Raw genomic sequence first — 19,477 nt, forward strand, 5'->3', positions numbered from 1 at the left:
TGTTCTGGGACCTCTGCACTTTGTGGTTTTTATAAATGACTTGGATGAGGAAGTGGAAGAGTGGGTCAGTGAGTTTGCTGAAGACATGAAGGTTGTTGGATTGGCTGGGCTGATAGGTGGCAGGTGGAGTTCAACTTGGAAAAGTGTGAAGTGATTCATTTTGGAAGGTCAAATTTGAATACAGAATACAGGGTTAAAGGCAGGATCCTTGGCAGTGTGTGGGAACAGAGGGATCTTGGGATCCATGTCCATAGATAACTCAAAGTTGCCACCCAAATTGATAGGGTTATTAAGAAGGCATATGGTGTGTTGGCTGTCACGAGCAAGGGGATTGAGTTTAAGAGCCACAAAGTTATGCTGCAGTTGTATAGAGCCCTGGTTAGACCACACTTAGAATATTCTGTTCAGTTCTGGTCACCTCATTGTAGGAAGGATGTGGAAACTTTAGAGAGGTGCAGAGGAGACTTACCAGGATGCTGCCTGGACTGGAGGGCATGTCTTATGAAGAAAGGTTGAGGGAGCTAGGGCTTTTCTCATTGGGGTGAAGAAGGATAAGAGGTGACTTGATAGAGATGTACAAGATGATGAGAGGCATAGATAGAGTGGATAGCCAGAGGCTTTTTTCCCATGGCGGAAATAGCTATCATGAGGGGCATAATTTTAAGGTGTTTGGAGGAAGGTTAAGGGGAGATATCAAGGGTAGGCTCTTTACAGAGTGGTGGGTGTGTGGAATGGTGGGTATGGGTAGTAGAGTCAGATACATTAGGGACATTTGAGCTACTCTTGGACAGGCACATGGAAGATAGTACAATGAAGGGTATGTAGGTTAGTCTGATCTTAGAGGAGGATTAAAAAAGTCAGCACAACATCGAGGACTGTAGGGCCTGTACTGTATTGTTCTATGTTCTAATGTTCCAGTTACCAGTGAAGAAATCCATTCATCATGTCACTAACTCTAAACATTTCTTTGGGGAGGAGATGGAGCAGTATATTCCAATCACCAGTTGAGTCATCCAGACCTCCAGGCTAAATTGCCATTGGACATGGGTCTGAACTCCAGCAGATGGTGAAATTTGAATTCAATAAAACATGGAATTGAAAATATTTCCTAATGTCAATGATATAATAATTGCTGTTAAAAATCTATCCAATTCACTAATATTCATTCGGAAGAAAATCTGCCATCCTTACCTGGTTTAGCCCACATGTGACTCTAGACCTACAGTAATGTGGTTGACTTCTAACTGTCCACTGAACAATAAATGATGCTCTATCCAGTATTTCCCACACCCATTAATACATTTCAAAAAAAGGTAAAGAAAATGACAATCAACTTGTCAGACACAATTAGGTAAAAACGAGGACTGCAGATGCTGGAAACCCGAGTCTGGATTAGAGTAGTGCTGGAAAAGCACAGCAGCTCAGGCAGCACCTGCTCCTTGGTTGCTGTCTGACCTGCTGTGCTTTTCCAGCACCACTCTAATCCAGACACCTTGTCAGACACAAGTGTCAGTTTTGACATTGAATTATTTTCACCATTATGACCATTCCAAAAACTTATAATCAAACAACATTTTGAAGATGCTGTGGGATCTCCTTTGCCACCAATCATTATGGACAACTTCGTGGAATATTTTAAACAATCAACACTTCAGTCAGTTACCCAGAATAAAAGGAACGGTACAATCTGTGAATAATACAGGTCCAAATCATTGACCTCAAAATGGTGCTCCAGCATAACCAATACATTCATTTCCAAGTATTACTGATCTATTTATTTATTTTTTTTACCTCCGGTAGTCTTAAAATCTGAATTAGATATGTCAACACTTTCATCATATGGCAACATGATGGGAGAGAACATTAGTATTTCCTAAACCTTAACAAGCGATAATTGAAAATTAATGTCAGTGTGGAGAAGGAATAGCAACTTTCCATACCATTTCTTTGATGTTCTCAGCGACATGTCTCATAGTAACACATCTTCATATCAAGTGTCCCTATTTGACCACTTACACTGACCTAGCCATGTGAACTATGGTTCTACTCACAATCCCTGCACACTAGAATCAGTTTCCAACACTCCAAATGGAAAAGCCCACTTCATCAATGACAAAAATCATCGACAAAGAACTTCACATGTGTAGTTCAAAGTTCAATTTTCCTTTACAAAATATGAACGCACTAGTTGCTCTTATAACAATCACTTCTACCAAAAGACAATATCCTATACATTTTCTCCAACTCACACAGTTAATGACATATACTCAAGTCAACAGAAATAAGCAGTCCATCACATATCATCTAAGAAGCTCCAATCAATTCTTCATACCAACAAAGGTGAGAAAAATCTCAGAATAAACCAGGGATTTGCAGCATGGCATACAATTGCTGACTGGTCTATGCTGTGTTTGGCCACAGCCTATAATAATGACTCAAAGAATATCAAAATTATTTTGCACACATGTGAATATGACAGGTTACTATCAAAAAGGTTCAACTTAATAACCGCCACTTCCAATAGTTCAATTTTAAAGTTAAATCATAGATCACATACTGACATACAATCACAAAGTTATGGAGATCTCCAACCACCACAGCATACCACAACCCAAGACAGTAGCCTTCTCATCACTGAGAATCCTTTACTCAATAAACACTGCCATCTATTTAACATGCCGTGACCAACAAGCAACAAGAATATTAACACGAACTGACTTGTTCCAAACACAATAAAATAACCAATCAGCAATAAGAGCCCATTGCGTTAGGTGCATTAGAAAGAGGAAAATGGGTCTGGGTGGGTTGCTGTTTGGAGGGTCGGTGTGGATTTGTTGAGCCGAAGGGCCTGTTTCCACACTGTAGGGAATCTAATCTAATCTAATCTAATCCCACCCATACGTTCATCCTCCATGACATACAGAACTATCTCTCACCCATGTCATCCATTCATCCAGGTAATGGACAGAGGAGATATCTTTATTTGACTTGTTCAGGTGTGTTACGACACACCTCTGGAGCAGGTAGGACTTGAACCCAGATCTTCAGCTGTTGATCAGATGTTCACTAACTGACTGTTTCTTGGCCCGCAGTTCCATCATTGGCTGTTCCTTGGCCAGATTTTCTGACATTAACTAATTTGCCTTTCTCACCCTCTTGAAGATGTTTCTGTCAAGACATGTATTCATACTCAAAGGTGAGAATTCTTGATTATGAAGAACATTTAAGTCCTCCAGCATTTGACATGCCTTATGTTGCAGAGTTGCATGTGGCATAATCCAGAAACATATAGTTACAGTGGTGAAATCTGCAAACAGTGTTTCTTCAATCATGATATGCACTATTTGATAGTGCAAGTCTCACTCCTATATTAAGCTTAAAATGAGTGTATACCAATTGCCCATTGACATAAATATCTTCCAACCAAACGCCTGGGTATGGATTACCTATTTCTCTCAGAAGATCCTTTGATATCTTCTATTATAGCCTGATCTAACTTGTGAACTTCTTTATCTTAGTAGCCATGTCAATCTTGGTGCTCTGCGACTGTGTCTTGCTTTGGCCCATTTTCTGAAAGGGACCCAATGTTTTAGAGATAGAGCTTTCTTTTTAAATTTGCTGTATTGCTTTTGCCTGTGAGGTTTTGTAGCTCCTCAGTGATGACAGGGACTTAGAAGCATCTGGTGTCTGTCTTACTTGCTGTATAGGCTTTAGGGTTTTATTCCTTAGGAAATGAATGCATAATTTCTGATTTCTGTTTCATTCACTATCTGAATGGCTTTCTCTCAAGTGAAGTAGTTGGACTGTAATTAATCTGATAAAGACTCCTCAGCAATTCCATCAACAATTTGGTCTCTTATGAATTCTGACTTTCACAGTTGCATATTTCCACTAATCTGTAGAGATCATTAGCAAAATTGTATATGGATTCCCTTGGATGCTGAACTCTTCTTTTAAATCTTGCTGTTGAAAGAGTTTTCGTTGTGCTGATTTTATTTGTTTGGTTAAATTGGTTAAAGATTGGGACTATACTCATTGGAGTTTAGAAGAATGTGAAGGGAGGATTTTATAGAAACATACAAAATTATGAAGGGAATAGATAAAATAGAAGCAGCGAGGTTGTTTCCACTACTGGGGGAAACTTGAGCTAGGAGGCATAGCCTCAAAATAAGGGGGACCTGATTCAAGATTGAGTTGAGGAGGAATGTCTCCCAAATGGTTGGGAATCTGTGGAATTATCTGCCCTGGAAGCATTGAGGCTACCTCACTGAATGTTTTTAAGGCAAAGATAAATAGACTTTTGAACAGTAAAAAAAATTAAGGGTTACAGTGAGTGGGCAAGTAAGTGGAGCTGAGTCCATGAAACGATCAGCCATGATCTTATAGAATGGCAGAGCGGGCTCAAGGAGCCAGATGGCCTACTCCAGCTCCTATTTGTTATGTTCTAATTGTCAAAGGCTTTGCGTACTTCCTTAAAGGTATCTGTTATTCCTTTTATAACCTGGCAAACTGTAGTGTCATCATATGAACTCGCAATTGTATATACAAGTTTATTTACAACTTCTGATTAAGTATCTAGTTTGGAAGTTGCTCCGTGTCCAGATAATTGTTTTCTCTAAGATGTCCAAATCTAGGTTCCATTTATTGGGGCCTACATCAAAGAAAACAGGCCCTTTGACCTATTGAGTCTATGCTGGTTGAAAACAACCACCAAATTATTCAAAGCCTATTTTCAAGCACGTGGCATATTGACATTGGTCCATCTCTGAAATTAAACCTCCTAGCAATGTTATTCCTGTTGCTCTATTTTTCTATTGTGATTATTTATTTTGATTGCTTCAAAGGCTTTTAATTCTGCATTATAGGAATGCTGGTGCTGCTTCCTGGAAGACTCCCATTTTGTGGGGTTCTCTTCTGTACGTTTTTAAATATTCAACTCCTCTAGCTGCTGTCTGCATGTTCTTCCCAAAGATGCGTCTGAAGAAATCTTCAGATTTCCACCACTGCCAGGAGGCAGCTAAATGGAGTCTCAACTGTTTTTGACCATGTTGTAAGATGAAATCACACTATTGCTGCCACCATCACCTTTCCTGAAAGGGATCTACAGTCCTGCTTGGTAAATTAACAAGAAGAGACTCTTGTTTTGAACAAAGTGTAGTTTCTTGCACAATAGTATACATAGTAAATATATACAAGCGATATTATAATAGAGGCTATGAGGAAGACCTCAATCGCAGGTCTTACTTCTTTAAGATCCTCACCTGTGCTCCCACCAAATCCGTATGTCATCATTATAGTAGGTGGAGCTGAAGGTAGTCCTCTGTCTTTACTGTAGAGAGTGTCTCAGTACCGGTGGTACTGACCTGAGGGTGACATTGATATTGGAGTGATTATCTTTGAGTTTCCTCATGCTTCTCATAAACAGTCACTAGTGAAATAGTGTACTGTAGATTTGAAGATCCTTCATATTTTGTTGAAGATATGTTGGATCTGTTTTCTTATACATAATTCCAAAATTCTTCACAGGGAATTCAAATAAGGTGCAGTAGGTCTCTTTCCCCTCTTCTGCATTTAGCCTGTGCAGCTGAAAACAGTCTCAGGGTCAAAAATGTGGGCGATTGCTATCTGTTCTCCAGCTGCTGTCTCCAAATGCTCCTTTTCACTTGTGATTTGTGTTTTATCCAATTTTCCTTCTTGAAACTATCTAAATGCCCTGGGGTGCTTGATTTAGCAATGGCATGTGAAGCAGATGGAGTACCTTGTTCAACCCACTGTGACGTGTACTTCTAGCTGCTACCAGCTGGGTCTGCTTCAAGCTTCGGAAAATCCTACTGAAGGAGAAAATAAAGAAATCTTGTCTTTGTCTCAGGGTGTGATGCTTAGTGCTCAGCTAATATATATGTTCCTTCCTATATTTGTGCATTGTGCACTTCCACATTACTCAGAGGGAGAGTGAGCTCTAGGGTGAATGTAATATTTTCTGGATGGTTGTAGCACTCTCCATTCTCTACTTAATTCATGGACACTAGGGTTCTGTATGTGAAGAGAAATCTCTAAATTGATTACTTCAACTGTCACAGTGCCCCAAACTGTTGATGACCTCTCTTGGTGGCAGGGAGCAGCCCTCTCCTGGAATTCTGATAAGATACCAAATAGAACCACACTGCAAGCCATGTGCGAGTACACATCCTCACCTGTGTGAGTTTTACTCAAAGTTGTTCAGATGAGAATTTGGAAAAGCCTTTTAAAATTTAGATGTCACAGCAGAAACACATGTTGTGCTGTGGAAACATTTTCTACAATTGTTAGGCAAAAGAAACAACTTGTTTGGATGCTTCTTGAAGATGCTGCAACTCATAACTGTTATTCCTACAGAATATCAAGTACCAATATTAACAAAGTAGATGCAGTAGAGTACGTATCTTTATTTTGTTTATAGCTTGCCCCATGTTGCTCCTTTGTTGGCATTAGAGATTTCACCAAAACCCATTCCCAAATTTCACAGATTCACTTTTGAAGAAGATATAAACGACTCAAAATATTAACTCTGTTTCTCTCTCCACTGATGCTACTAGATCAGCTGATTTTCTATAACATCTTTTCCATTTCACAGAGTTATTTCTTTTTAAGGACAAACAGCAAATTTTAAGAATTTTTACCTCACTGAAAATCCACTCCAATTTTCCCAGACGATCTTGCAGCATGAGTTTTTCAGGCACTGGCAGTTTATTGTGGGGAGGCGAGCACTGTAGTCAGTCCTGTGAAAACTGTCTAATGTGTTACATATACAGGCCGATTAATTTCGGTGCAATGTGAAACTGCAATTCTAAATAATTCAAGGATGATAAATGATAATGCTTGCTGATAAGTGAAATGCAAAAGTAATAAAAAATGGAAACATTTAATCTTCTGGAGTAGTGATGTAAATGTAATGCTGAAAAAACACTTCATCCTTGTCCCCATTTTCTTAAATATAAAATCATAATATATACCACTTGTACAATGTTATCACTGCAGACATGGTTGGTTTTTATGATGTGCTTTCATCTATGCCATAGCTAAGTAAACCACATCTAATGAAAGTCCAGAGATGCATAATGTTACTGGCATCTTAACATGAATGATAGATCTTATTGGATATATCACTTATGTGATTTTAAAAACATCTAAAAATAGAAATACAATGATCACTGAGATGCAGCAGTACTTTCAACAACAGATAACTCCAATTTTACGTTCAGGGAACATGACCAGTGTGAAATTAATACAGTTTTGAAGAATTCAAAATCATGCTTCATTAGTTTTAAGAAATTGAGACTGACTATCAATTTCCCAAGGCTCATTGAGAAATTTAAGTTCTACTTAAAAAAAAATTCAAAACAACTAGAGAAAGATTTTCTATATTCATTTTCAAGTGTTACATTACAAGATGCCCTCTCCAAAGGTCTCCAATATCTTTTGGTAAATGCATTCCTTTTTGTGAAACAATCAGGCAATTGGTTACCTGCATCTATCCATTTAACATTAGGAAATTTCTTTTTTTCTAACATTGTTTCACACGAGCAAGATCAATCCTTCGTCTTTGTTCACAAACTTTTTATGATCTGTATGTTATTCCACCATAAATAATTATCCATGTAAAGTTCAAAAGGTAAACTATTTCCTGTACATTTATTGTATAGGATTTCTAAAATATTTGCCAAATCGATCCCATACCTCCAGCTTCCACAAAAGCAAGTGCTTCTGCAGGTAAAATAATTTTAACAATCTTAGTAAAATGTTGTTAACTGTTCAGGATAAAGACCAACATTTCCCCGTTTTCACAAAACAAAACTACAATCAACCCAATTGCACTCGGATGCCCATCAGAACAATTAACGTGAGAAGAATAACTACAAAAAAGAGCTAATCAATGTTCCAAGGATGGAAACATTAGTTTGCATTTCTCTTTAATTTTTCAAATGTTTTATTTGCCCTATAAAAACCTGAAACTTAATGGTGTTTCATCAAAGTCCAAAAGTAATAACTGGTCTTGTCTGAGTGCATAACCAATTTAACTGACCAGTCAAGTTTCACCACTGTTTAATTACATGTGATATCATTTTTCTGCAATGATCTAGCAGGATTAACTGAGATAAGAGTAACACTCTCTAAATACAATTGCTGATTGAAAGTTTCTCTCGACCTATTTTGTTTAATATTTAAACAAAGATCCTGAAGCTTTACTTCCAGACTTAAATTTTACTTTCATCTTATTAAAAACATTTTTTCTCAAATTGCATGGTAGTACTCCATCAGAAAATATTAACATACATTGTGAAGGTGACTGAAGGCTTCTCTGTTCTATACCAATAAAACATTGCAGGATATGCTTTTACTTGAATACGGTCTCATTTTAGCAAAACAGATCTCTCTGAAAAATGCCACAAGCTTTAGACATTGTTCAGACCATAAATGTGTTTGGTAAGATTCCATAGTTTTCCATCTGTTTTACCTGTCTCTTTAGGCAGTTTCATAAAGACATGGAAAAAGACTGGAGAAAGCAACTGCACAGTGGAATTTGGGAGATATTGAGCATAAATCATAAAATCTAGCGTCCCGTTCAGCAAGTAATAGGAAGGCAAATGGACTATTGCCCTTTTATTTTACAGGAAATAGAGTATAAAAATAAGGAGAATTTGCTAAGAAAAAATGCACAGCACTAGTCAGACCACACCTGTGAGCAGTTTTGGGCCCTTATTGAAGGGAAGATATAGGCTTGGTGGCAGTCCAGAGAAGGTTCACAAGGTTGTTTTTGGGCATGGAAGGAATTTTATACGAGCAGAGGTTGAGTCAGTGGGACTTGTACGCTTTGGCATTTATAAGTATTAGGGGCAACCTAATTAAACTATATAGGCTTCTTAGTAGACTTGACAGAGCAGATGTGGAGAGGCTGTATTCCCTTCGAGTGACACGGTGGCTCAGTGGTTAGCACTGCTGCCTCACTGCACCAGGAACTAGGTTTGATTCCAACCTTGGGTGATTGTCTTTGCAGTTTATATGTTCTCCCTGTGTCTGTGTGGGTTTCCTCCAAGTACTCCAGTTTCCTTCCACAATGTGCAGGTGGATTGGCCATGCTAAATTTCCTGTAGTGTCCAGAGATTTGCAGGCCAGATAGGTTAGCTATGGGAAATGCAGGGTTACAGGGAGAAAATGGGGAAAGTGTGTCTGGTGGGATGCTCTTTGGAGGATCAGTACAGACTCAATGGGCCAAATGGCCTCTTTCTGCACTGTAGGGATTCTATTATGAAAGGATCAGAGGGCATAATCTGAGTAAGCAGTTGCATACTTCATACCGATGCATTCCTTCTCTCAAAAGAATCTTTGGAATTCTTTTTACCAAGAGGGCTGTTCAGGCTGGTTCATTAAATATATTCAAGGTTGTGATAGAGAGCTCTTTAATCAGTCAGGAAACCAGAAGTTATGAGGAAAAGGCAGGATAGTGGAGGTGAGGATTATCAGGGCAGACATGATGGGCTGAATGGTCAACTTCTGCTCCTCTGTTTTGTGGTCTTATCAATTTTGTTGTAAATTTTAATTATGAAATCTAATAAAATCAGTATCCATCCAATGGGTTTCCAGCTCAAAAATACTTTGTTTCTGATTTGACTTCTATTACAAAGCAACAAAGCCAAGGACAAGCTTGTTTTCTCCTTAGTTGGGATGCAAGCCTTGCCCACATATGTATTTACTTCTTCCATTGGTCATAATTCAGACTCTGACAACACCAGCAGCTAATCACACCTTAACAATTTATACCTGCTTTCACCCATTTGTCACAAAAGCTGTTCAGAATGGAAAATTCTGAAATAAAAAAGAATAATTCTCAACATATATCTTTCGACAAGCTTCTTGAATCCAATTTGAGAAAGAGAAGACCAGAAGTCAATCTTTTTCCAATTTTATTTTCAAATTGAAATTTTACAAATGTATAATTCCTAAATCTACAACTCATCACCAGTGTCAATAGTGTACCTTTATATCTGTATTTGTAATTATCCAATAAGTACTCAGCAAGCATAAACATTAAATTATAATTTATACAATTAGCACATTGCAGTAACATTTCCTCCATGAGAAAATAGTATATTCACTTTGTTTCTCATTCTCTCATTAACCACTTAAATCTATTAGAGAGCTGTAATTACATTTAGAGTCCTGTTGTTACCTCATCCAATACAAATAATACAACAACGAAGATATGGGCATTCTGTCCATCATTGTTCTGGCTGACCTAGAGATGCTGCAAAACACATTACCCAACAGGAGATGTCTTTTGTGAAATGATTGTTAGGTTGATAAAGTAAACCAGAAAATATTGACAATGTAATGGGTGAACAACCATAAACATCACTGAAAAAAAAACAAATTACTTAAAAATATTCAACACCGTGCTAAAATGTTACAAGATGTTCTTTTGTTCAATTAGAAAACTAATTATTTGATACTTTGGAAGTGAATTTCTTGTCCTTTCTCCTGTCATACACTCTTTATACCATTTTCTCTGAGGTTTCAGTAGTTCTCAAAATGAAATTATGGCGAATGTCCAGGAGAATCTATGCAGAAATTCACCCCATTCTGTCCATTATTTTGAGGTTTTACAGTTGTATGTATAAACACAAGTGGAAGTTTGACACAGAGTCATAGAGTCATAGAGATGTACAGCACGGAAATAGACCCTTTGATCCAACTCATCCATGCCGACTATCCTAACCCAATCTAGTCCCATTTGCCAGCACTTGGCCCAAATCCCTCTAAATCCTTCCTATTCGCATACCCATCCAAATGTCTTTTAAATGTTGTAATTGTACCAACCTCCACCACTTTCTCTGGCAACTCATTCCACACACGCACCACCCTCTGCGTGAAAAGGTTGCCTTTTAGGTCCCTTTGAAATCATTCCTCACTCACCCTAAACCTATGCCCTCTGATTCTGGACTCCCTTACCGAGGGTGAAGACTTTATCTATTTACCCTATTCATGCTCCTCATGATTTTATAAACCTCGAGAAGGTCACCCCTCAGCCTCAAATGCCCCAGTGTAAACATCCCTAGCCTATTCAGCCTCTCCCCACAGTTCAAGCCCTCCAACCCTGGCAATATCCTTGTAAATCTTTTCTGAACCCTTTCAAGTTTCAGAACATCCTTTTTTTAGGAGGGAGTCCAGAATTGTACACAATATTTCAAAAGTGGCTGAACCAATGTCCTGTATAGCTGCAACATGACCTCCCAACTCTGATACTCAATGCTCTGACCAATAAAATGCCTTCTTCACTATCCTGTCTACCTGCGGCTCCACTTTCAAGCAATTATGAACCTACACTCCAAGGTCTCTTTGTTCAGCAACACTCCCCAGGACCTTACCATTAAGTGTATAAGTGCTGCCCTGCTTTGCCTTCCAAAACACTTCATCTCACATTTGCCACTCCTTGGCCCATTGGCCCACTTGATTAACATCCTGTTGTACTCTGAGGTAACCTTCACTGTCCACTACACCTCCAATTTTGATGTCATCTGCAAATTTACTGACTATACCTCCTATGTTCATATCCAAATTATTTATATAAATGATGAAAAGCAGTGAATCTAGACCTCGAGTCTGAAAAGCGAACTTTCACCACCACCCTCTGTCTTCTACCTTCGAGCCAGTTCTGTATCCAAATGGCTAGTTCTCCCTGTATTCCATGTGATCTAACCTTGCTAACCAGTTTACCATGACGAACGTTGTCGAACAACTTACTGAAGTCCATACAGATCTCGTCCACCGCACTGCCCTCATCAATCCCTTCATTACTTCTTCAAAAAACTTAATCACGTTACTGAGACATGATTTCCCACACACAAAGCTATGTTGACAATCCCTAATCAGTCCTTGCCTTTCCAACTACATGTACAGCCTGTTCCTTAGGATTTCCTCCAACAATTTGCCCACCACTGATGTCAGGTTCACCGGTCTATAGTTCCCTGGCTTATCCTTACCACCCTTCTTAAACCGTAGCACCACGATAGCCAATTTCCAGTCTTTCGGCCCCTTACCTGGGATTATTGATGATCTAAATATCTCAGCAAAGGGCCCAGCAATCACTTCCCTAGCTTCCCACAGAGTTCTCGGGTACACCTAATCAGGTCCAAAGGATTTATCCACCTTTATGCATTTTCAGACATCCAGCACCTCCTCCTCTGTAGCATGGACATTTTTCAAGATGTCACCATCTATTTCCCCACATTCTATACCTTCCATGTCCTTCTCCACAGTCAACACTGATGTAAAATACTCTTTAGTATCTCCCTCCATCTCCTGCGGTTCCACATATAGGCTGCCTTGCTGACCTTTGAGGGGCCCTATTCTTTCCCTAATTACCGTTTAGTCCTTAATGTATTTATAAAATCCCTTTGAACTCTCCTTAACTCTATTTGCCATAGATATCTCATGTCCCATTTTTGTCCTCTTCATTTCCCTCTTAAGTATACTGCTACTGCCTTTATACTCTTCTAAGAATTTACTCAATCTCTGCTGTCTATACCTGACATATGCTTCCTTCTTTTTCTGAACCAAAACCTCAATTTCTCTAGTCATCCAGCATTCCTTACACAACCACTCTTGCCTTTCATTCTAACAGGAATATACAGTCTCTGGATTCTCGTTATCTCATTTTTAAAGGCTTTCCATTTCCCAGCCGTCCCTTTACCTGTGAACATCTGCCCCCAATTAACTTTTGAAAGTTCTTACCTAACACCATCAAAATTGGCCTTTCTCCAATTTAGAACTTCAACTATTAGATCTGGTCTATCCTTTTCCATCACTATTTTAAAACTAATAGAATTATGGTCGCTGGCCCCAAAGTGCTCCCCCACTGACACCTCAGTCACCTGCGCTGCCTTATTTCCCAAGAGTAGGTCAAGTTTTGCACCTTCTTTAGTAGGTACATCCACATACTGAATCAGAAAATTGTCTTGTACGCACTTAACAAATTCCTCTCCATCTAAACCCTTAATACTATGGCAGTCCCAGTCTACGTTTGGAAAGTTACAATCCTCTACCATAACCACCCTATTATTCCTACAGATAGCTGAGATCTCCTTACAAATTTGCTTCTCAATTTCCCACTGATTACTGGGGAGGTCTACAGTACAATCCCAATAAGGTGATCACCCCTTTCTTATTTCTCAGTTCCACCCAAATAACTTCCCTGGACATATTCCCGGGAATATCCTCCCTAAGTACAGCCGTAATGTTATCCCTTATCAAAAATACCATTCACCCCCTTTCCACTCTTTCCCCCTTGCTCTCCTTACTATAGAATTTGTATCCTGGAACATTAAGCTGCCAGTCCTGTCCATCCCTAAGCTACATCTCTGTGATTGTTATAAATCCCAGTCCCATGTTCCTAACTATGCCCTGAGTTCATCTACCTTTCCTATTAAGCCACTTGCATTGAAATAAATGCAGTTTAATGTGTCAGTCTTATCTTGTTCTCTGCTTTGTCCCTGCCTGCCCTGACTGATTTGTTTCTTTTCTCAACTGTACCGGTCTCAGATTGAAATCTTTCCTCACTATCTCCCTGGGTCCCACCTCCCCCACCTTATTAGTTTAAATCCTCCTGAGCAGCTCTTGCAAATCTCCCTGCCAGTATATTAGTCCCTTTCCAATTCAGATGCAAACCATCCTTCTTGTACAGGTCACTTCTACCCTGGAAGAGATTCCAATCATGCAAAAATGTTAGTCTTTCCCCCATACATCAGCTCAACCATGCATTCATCTCTTCCATCCTATTCCTACCCTCACTAGCTCATGGCACCGGGAGTAATCCAGATATTACTACCCTCGAGGACCTCCTTTTTAAATTTCTGCCTAACCTCCTATATCCTCCCTTCAGAATCTCATCTTTTTTCTTTCCTATGTCATTGATTCCAAAGTGTACAATGAACTCCTGCTGGTCCTCCTCTCTCCTTGATTTCCTTGATTCTGACACCAGGGAGGCAACACACCATTCTCATTTCTCATTGTCGGCTGCAGAAACGTTTGTCTGTGCCTCTGACTAGAGAGTTCCCTATCACAATCGATCACTTGGAACCTGACATACCCCTTGTTACATAAGAGCCTGTCTTGATACAGAAACGTGATTGTTCGTGCTACATTCTCCTGAGAATCCATCACCCCCTCCATTTTCCAAAACAGCATAGTTGTTTGAGATGGGGATAGCCACTACCTGCTTCTCTCTCCTACCTTTCCTGGAGTTAATCCATCTACATGACTGTATCTGCGGTTTTTAATCACTTCCTATAGCTGCCATCCATCATAACCCCTAGCTCCTGTAAATTCCTCATTGCCTCTATCTGCTGCTCCAAATGATCCATGCGATCCAACAGGATTTGCATCCCCACACTTACTGTGGACATAATCATCAGAAACTCTCCCTAATCTCCCACAACCGACAGCAAGAGCATATCACTGTACTAAAGGACATCTTTGCACCATAACAATCTACAGACCCAGAAATTAGCACGGTCTTACTGCTGTAAAAATCACTCCTCCATGCTAACCAAGTACCTGTAATTTATGTTTTTAAATTTTAATCAAGAGACAGGCTCAATAAAACATATAACCAAAAACAACCCACTCTACTCACTATTGTAGATTTACAAAAAAAAAAGAATAGCAATGTTACGCTTTAAAACTGTGCACTTATCTGCTGCCATGCTGTCAGGTCTCCCACACAGGTTCCTCCAAGGTCAGCTGTGATTTTTGCTGTTTGTTAGTGTTTCTTAGACATACTCCGATATCCATAAATACTTGAACTCAAACAGCAAAGGCAGTAGCTGTGCAGATTCACTGCTGGGCAGATTCATTGCTATGGTGTAGGTTTCTTTCTCCCTCTCTCTCACGGACTCTGTGATCTCTACTTTTGCCTCTCTTTCTCCTTTTTTAAAAGTGCCACTTTTTTGGGTATTTTTTGTCCCCAAAGTTCCAAAACATTGCAGCTACTTATAAAACAATAATTACTGCTCCTGCAATTTGAGGAAATCAGCTCCAACACTGAAAATACCTCAAAAAAGGAGCGGCTCATACAGCTACAACCTTTTTCCTGTGATCCATTTTGGATTCATGTTGAGATTGATTTTTAAGCTGTTTTTAATTCGGTGTAGTTAGCAGGAGTTTGACTTGCAGATCATAAAAGATGGTTTTCTCTCTGAATGGAGTTGACTGGATCCAGTCTCCATGTCGTTAGTGGTCTTTGTTACACCACAATATGAAATTGACTCTTATGATGTTGGATTGCACCTAAAAGCAATGCCTTTGGAAAGATGAAAACAATAGCTGACAAATTGGCATATTTGTAAATTGACCCACATAAGCAGGACTCATGAACCAAAGACAGGGATGACACGAAGATGAGCTGATGAAATGGAGTGGAGTCTATGAAATGACAGTGGGAAAATCACATGGGACGACTTGTGGTGCAATAGTAATGTCCCCGCTTCTGAGCCAGAGGCCCAGATTCAAGTGCCAGCTGACCTGAAAAAAAAAGTCATTAAAGGCCTGAACAGTATGATTTTTTAAAAAATAAGATGACAGGGAAATGAGAACAAACAGTTCATGTGCAGATATCTGTTCCTTGTTGATCCCATCTCTGATGTCTCTTTCGCTGGTCTTTATATAAGTTTTAAAGCTTCTTCCCTGTACAGCATGCAAGGGAGCAACTGAAATGAATATCCCACTTGAGTGCTTAATCCTTTATGTCAACTAACATTTCAATTCAGTAAACAGTTGGAGTTGTACACCAATAGGCACCCAATTATGAAAATAATATCTTGACAAGGTAGCCATTCAGCATAAACCCTACAATAAAAGAACGCTAGATACTGAAAATCTGAAACAAAAAGAAAAATTGCTGGGAAAGCTCAGCAGGCCTGGTAGCATCTGTGGAGAGAAAGCAGAGTTAACACTTCTTCAGAAGAAGGGTCATTGGATCCAAAACATTAACTCAGCTTTCCCTCCATAGATGCTGCCAGACCTGCTGAATTGTTGTAGCACAAATCTTACAATAGTTTTATATGAACAGACACTTTAAAATAGCTAGAATTGTTTTCTTTAATTCAAATGATTTTTGACAGTTCTTGATAACTAAAGCTGTTCCATGACAGATCCAAAGGCATACTTTAACCCTCCAAAAGAGAATAGAAAAAATTCTTCAGTTCCTCACCCTTCACACTCCCTTAGCCTTACTGAACAAATATTTTTAAGGTGAGACAGGAAAGATTTAAAAAAGACACAAGGAACATTTGTTTATACAGAGTGGTTCATATGTGAAATGAACTTCCAGAGGAAGTGGTGGATGTGAGTACAATTACAACACTTAAAAGACATTTAGATAAGTACATGAATAAGAAATGTTTGGAGAGATATGGGCCAAACACAGACTGGTGGGACTAGTTTAGTTTGGGATTATGGTTGGCAGAGACTGGTTGGATCGACGGGTCTGTTTCTGTGCTGTATGACTCTATGACTAATGCTCTCTACCCATTCCTTATGACTAATCGTATTCATATGCCAACTTAGCGCCTACTTCCTCAACCACCTTTTTCTTCTTCACCTACTTCATCAAGTCATTGAGTGTCTACCCATATTTCTATTTGTAGACTACATTCAATTCATTTGTATGTACATATTTTGACACTTCCTGACATGTTTTGAAAAGATTCAAGGCCTTTATATGTCTTTTATGCATAGTCTTTTCTCAGATGATAGTTCCAAAAGGCTTCTGACTACTTCCCAAAGAATCCCTGATGCACACCTACTTAGACCTGTGATTCTCAATTCCAAGAAATCCAGCAATGATATCCGCAGGGATACCTCATCTCTCCCAAAGATATCCTGGTCTTACACTATAAAATCTCCCCACCCTGGGTTTCAGACAGCAAGGACTCCAAACAAAATTGTACTTCAGTGAAGCTACTTGTTACTGAAGAGGCCAGCTCCCTCTGAGATCTGCTGGTGTGAAGCTTGAATTAACTCCACTTACATTCTTGCACAAATGGGAAATACTAGTTCAGGGGTGGGACTTGCAATTTCTGGCCATTTCCATTCTCCATCGTGGTGAAAATCAAACCCAAAGTGTCTTGTAAGTTGTTCATTTTCTGAGTTTCAGTCTTCACCTCCTGGTTCTGCAATTGTTCAACTGTCTCAAACAACTTATTAATGGTCAATTAATCAAGTGTCTTGAAAATACAATCTGAATCTTCTGCTCCTCAAAGAAAGTAATCTCACGTTTTCCTCATAAAAAGTAAGTACCAGAAAAACTCAGCAGTTCTGGCAGCATCTGTGGAGAGAGAAAGCGTGAACTCTTTTATCACATTGCTTAAGCCTTACAAATGTTTTCTGGCCTTTTTAAGATTTGCCATATTAGTACCAAATACTTCCTGTTTCCAATGCTAAAAATTGATCTTTCTTTTACTTTGATTCAAGAACAATAGTTTCCTAACTGAAGTATAAAAATTACTAACAAACCCTGAGCTCTCTCAGAGCTGAACAGCAATGCTTCATTGCTATCCTTCATAATCAGACTTTTCCGACACAACTCATTTTCAACCTCCTCAACTTCAACTTCATCAATTTCACCAACGTATTCCACCTGGACCATCTCTGACACCTCCCTCCTCTTCCTGGACCTCTCCATCTCCATCAATGGTGACCAACTCAACACTGACATTTTCTACAAACCCACCAACTCCCACAGCTACCTGGATTACACCTCCTCATACCCTGCCTCCTGCAAAAATGTTATTACTATTCCCAATTCCTCCGCCTCCGCTGCATCTGCTCCGAGGACAACCAGTTCCACCACAGAACACACCAGATGGCCTCCTTCTTTAAAGATCGCAATTTCCCCTCACACAAGATTGATGTTGCCCCTCCTGTGCATCTCATCCACATCCCGCATCTCCGCCCTTGAAACCCACTCCAACATACGCAACAAGGACAGAACCCCCCGGTCCTCACCTTCCACCCCACCAACCTCCGTATACATTGCATCATCCTCTGCCATTTCCGCCACCTACAAACGGACCCCACCACCAGGGATATAGTTCCCTCCCCACCCCTATCCACTATCCATAAAGACTGTTCCGTCCATGACTACCTGCTCAGGTCCATGCCCCGCAACACCCCAACTCCCCCCACCCCCTCCTCTCACCCCCTGGCAACTTCCCCTGCCACAGCAGGAATTGCAAAACCTGCGCCCACACCTCCTCCCTCACCTCCATCCAAGGCCGCAAAGGAGCCTTCCACATCCATCAAAGTTTTACCTGCACATCCACCAATGTCATTTATTGTATCCGTTGCTCCTGATGTGGTCTCCTCTACACTGGGGAGACTGGACGCCACCTAGCAGAGCGCTTCAGAGAACACGTCCGGGACACCCGCACCAATCAACCCCACCGCCCTGTGGCCAAACATTTCAATTCCCCCTCCCACTCTGCAGAAGACACGCAGGTCCTGGGCCTCCTCCACCGCCGCTCCCTCACCACCCGACGCTTGGAGGAAGAACGCCTCATTATCCGTCTCGGGACTGTTCAACCCCAGGGCATCAATGGGGATTTCACCAGTTTCCTCATTTCTCCTCCCCCCAACTTACCCCAGTTCCAACCTGCCAGCTCAGCACTGTCCGATGACCTGTCCCATCTGTCCATCTTCCTCCCACCTATCTGCTCCACCCTCCTCACCGACCTATCACCCTCACCCCCACCTCCATTCACCTATTGCACTCTGAACTACCTTACTCCTTGCCCCCCCCCACCTCCACCCCCCACCCCCGCCGTATCTCCCAGCCTCACTCGTGCTGAAGGGCTTTAGCCTGAAATGTCAATTTTCCTGCTCCTCGGATGCTGCCTGACCTGCTGTGCTTTTTCAACACCACTCTAATCTTGACTCATTTTCAAGTCTATTTTTCAGTTTAAACTAAGGAAAAATACTTTTGTAATCTTGTAAATGTGTACGAAGAACAGTTTGATATACAGTATAATGATGTTCTGTTTAGAGTTTACACAGACTCAGCTGTTTTTTACTCTCGATCATTCTCAACTCCTTTCACTGGCTATCAATCTAGAAACCATCAATCTAGAAACTTGGCTAATGTTCTGGGCACCTGAGTTTAAATCCCATTATGGCAGATAGTGAGGATTTGAATTCAATAAAATATCTAGAATTAAAAATTGGAAACTGCAAAAACAGCCCTGTAAAGTCTCCTTTTAACATCTGGGGACTAGTGCCAAAATGAGGTGTCAACATGGTGAAGGTCTACTTACATGCCGAACAGCAAAAGCAGCAAGTAATAGACACAGTTACAGAGCTAAGTGATCCCATAGCCAATGGATCAGATCTAAGCTTTGCAATCCTGCCACATCCAGTTGTGAATGGTTGTGGACAATTAAACAACTCA

The sequence above is a fragment of the Chiloscyllium plagiosum genome, unplaced genomic scaffold (assembly GCF_037043375.1).
Source record: "Chiloscyllium plagiosum isolate Xiang-an unplaced genomic scaffold, Cpla_swu_hap1 HiC_scaffold_1, whole genome shotgun sequence".
Lineage (NCBI taxonomy): Eukaryota > Metazoa > Chordata > Chondrichthyes > Orectolobiformes > Hemiscylliidae > Chiloscyllium > Chiloscyllium plagiosum.